Source organism: Pteropus alecto, unplaced genomic scaffold (assembly GCF_000325575.1).
Source record: "Pteropus alecto unplaced genomic scaffold, ASM32557v1 scaffold20, whole genome shotgun sequence".
NCBI lineage: Eukaryota > Metazoa > Chordata > Mammalia > Chiroptera > Pteropodidae > Pteropus > Pteropus alecto.
This window is the reverse complement of record NW_006436298.1, coordinates 824,148-827,702: the sequence shown is the minus strand read 5'-3', so window position 1 is coordinate 827,702 and position 3,555 is coordinate 824,148.

The window sequence follows — 3,555 nt, the reverse complement described above, 5'->3', positions numbered from 1 at the left end:
TTTAAAGCTAATATAGCTACTAAAAAAGGAGTAACCAGAGGCTATTCCCATTGCCTTCAATCTCCTTTTTAGTGCTGAGAAACCTTTGGCGTTTTCTAGACAAAACAAATTCAGGTTCATGTTTTTTTCAGGGACATGTCAGCTCTACAAACAAGTGTACTTATATCATACCATTCTACTCAGGAGTAAATACGAGATACATGAATCTACCAATTTTTTGAATACCATTAATATAAATTTCCTTGTATTTTTGTGGTTAACAACTCTTATTAAAAACATTAAAATGATTCTAGGAAACCTCTTTTAGGTCTTCCTAGTTACATAGACAGGAACTGCAGCTTTTCTTCATTCTTCAGAAGCTGTTTTATTCTATAATAAAGCTTTTGAGGTAGATGTTTTCCAGCGATGTTTCAGGTTTTACTTTGAAAGCATGACTGCCATGTCCTCCATTTTAAAAGTTGAAGTGAAAAGGTAACAGGTTCGAGTAACAATACATTTTTCATTTATAGAAAAAAAAATCAGTGCTCCTATCCTATGAGAAAATGAGCATTTCATAAATATTGAATACCACTACCACATACGCTGCAAGTTGGTTAGCTAAAAAGACAGTAATTCTATTTGAGGCTTTTAGCAAGGAAAAGATAAAATAGTTGAGGTAAAGTAACTGACATTATCTGTTACTATTTTACTTTTAAAATGTAGTGAAGAGTAATATCATAGATTCCACAAATTTCCAAGGGAAGATTTTAGCAGTTTTCTGAAAACTCTGGGCTCTTTATTAGATTTCTTGTCCTACAGGCTCTTTGACTTGGCTGGATATTTGATTTGTGGTACATTGCAGCATATATTTGTATCATAGAATAATTTTAAACATATAAAATATTCATCACTATCTGATAGCAACAGAAGTGAAAATCTGAGCAGTTATCCTGTTCAGAAAAGGACTTCGTGTTTCATAATAGGAGGAAAGATGGCCAATGCCCCTCAGTTCCTAAAGGAGACGGAATTTAGACTAGGAAGGCACCCCGACTCGTAACTTTCTTCAAGCGAGATATCTTACTCCCACTTCCTTTAAAATTCATATAACTAAACCTTCAATGACTGAATTGCTCCAACCGGACAATGAAAGCAAAAAGCCCTCCTTGTCACCTGAAGCCATAATAAAGCATAGTTAATGAGTCAGTACTTTAAGATCTTGCTTGCAGGAGAGTTACATCCTTTCTATCATTCTATCTTTTCAATATGAGACATAAAGGCAATTTTGGTTTGGTTCGTTTTTTTTTTTTTTTTTTTAGAGTCAATCTACAATGATAAAATAGACAGTCACCAGCAATTTGTATAACAAGTAAGGAATCAAGGTTGAGTTCCATTCTAGTCCATAAAGTTAAAGCTCAGTTACAGAACTGTCTCCAGAGCTGAGCTTTGCCTTCTTTGCCTTGTTATGTACTAAGTATCTGAGACTGAATTATTTCCTTGATGATTTCATCTCATCCAGTTTTATAGTATTTATCATCTTCTAAAATACTATATAATTTATTTATCTATAGGTCCTCTCTCTCCCAACACACACCTAAATGTAATCCTCACTGTGCATTCTCCTTGTTCCCTAATGTTTCCCTAATCCCAGAAGAATGCCTGACATACAAGGCGTTCAATAATATTTTGAATAAGTAAATGAATGAAGACAGTAAGCGATTACAGAAGATGTCTTTAACTCTTTTTTACGATTTAAAAGTGGAGAAATGTTTCTCTCAAAGTTAAAGAAAAGGGTAAGACCAGTTTTAACATAATTTTCTATTAAAACAAAGTTTTAGCTTCATACTTAAAAAAATGTATTATGAAGTAAATATAAAAATTTTATATCTCTAAATCTCCATGCTTGATGAAGTTTGTACCATCCAGATGTTCAGCCTCACTCTCAGTCCCTTTTCTGTTTTAAAATGGACCCGAACTCAATAATATAAATAAACTCATTTTATATATACATATATGTTATATATGTTTTTTAATTTTGATTGGTATAATCAATCAGCAGCCACAAAATAGTTTTTGACCTCATAAATCTTCTCTTACCAACTTTACTTTTCATTTTCAGTAACATATGGCTAAATCATAGATACAGCCTAACAGCTTTCTTACTGCACAACTGAATTGTAAGAGAGCTATAGGTTTTTCAGGTACTTACAAAATCAATTGTAGCCCATGTACTCTTATACACAAATGAATTGGCTCTGTGTCCTAATGGGATTTCAAACCACATAGCATTGTAGACAAATTATAAAAACAGATTCAGCCACACTTGAAAGAGGAGCTAAACAAGCTTTATACATAAGTACAATCGATTTCCAGCTCTACACGTAATTTAACCAAATATTTCTAATCTCAGGAGCCTAAAAACCAAATAAATTAGACTTGCTTTTTGATCAGCATAAACTGTTAGTTGATGTTAGCAAGCAGATATAAGGTTAAAATGTTATTGTATTGAAGGTATTATTGTACCACGAAAGGGGGAAATGTTATTTTTTAAATGTTGAATGTATTAATTTTAAGACCATCAGTGGAATACTAATATATTTTTGCTCATACATCACATGATACTTAAGTCTTTGTTTGGTTTCTCAGGTATTTTTAGAGATTTCTTCTTACATACAAGGTTTACTGATATATTCTAGATAATTTCAATGAAGAATTCATGGTTTTTACAGTATTTATAGTACTATAATTTCTTGGTAGTTATTAACTTATAGATGAACAATTCCAGGAATTAGCATTACTAAGGATCTGATATCAAATAACTTTAAGAAAGCTTTTAAGTCATTCCTAGATTTATAAAGCATTTCCTTGTTTCTTGGATTACTCAAGCATACTCATTTCTAGAAATGCCTAGTCAAAACCATTAAAATTAAAATAATTGTAATTGGAGTGCTGTTGGTTACAAAAGTGCAATTGCTATATCAATTCACCAATTTACCAATAAAAGTAATGAAATTGTTCTTTTGTATTTTTAGCAAATCTTCGTTGAAAGCCACAAACTGTATAATGGTATGAAAAGTTGTTTTAATGATATCTTTTGTCCTCAGATGGCCCTATAACTTTTAAAACCAAGGATTTTTAAGAAATTTCTGAGCCAGAAATTCAGGCTACAACAATAGTTATAATACGTATCCTCGAATAATGGGAGTTTGTCCTGAACTCCTTATTTAAATTGAGCATCACTTCTTTTCTAGAATAGGAAACAAACTTCAAGGACTACAAAGGCTAGAAGGTAATGTAAATAAGTGATGTGAGCCACCTGGTGAATGGGCACACAGGCACATCAAGTGAGTAGCCAGAGCTATGTCCAATAAGACAGCACAAAGTTGGCCTAGGCAGCAATGACCATATTCTTTCAGGAGATTATTGCCATGCAGAAATGCATTACGTAACATTGCCAGAAATTTCAGATGTTTTTAAGAAAAGAGCAGATTAAGGTTTTTATTTACGATTGCCCAAATTTTATATACTCTTTCATGTTTTTAAATCATCTGCACATATTGGATTGGATTAAACCTTTGA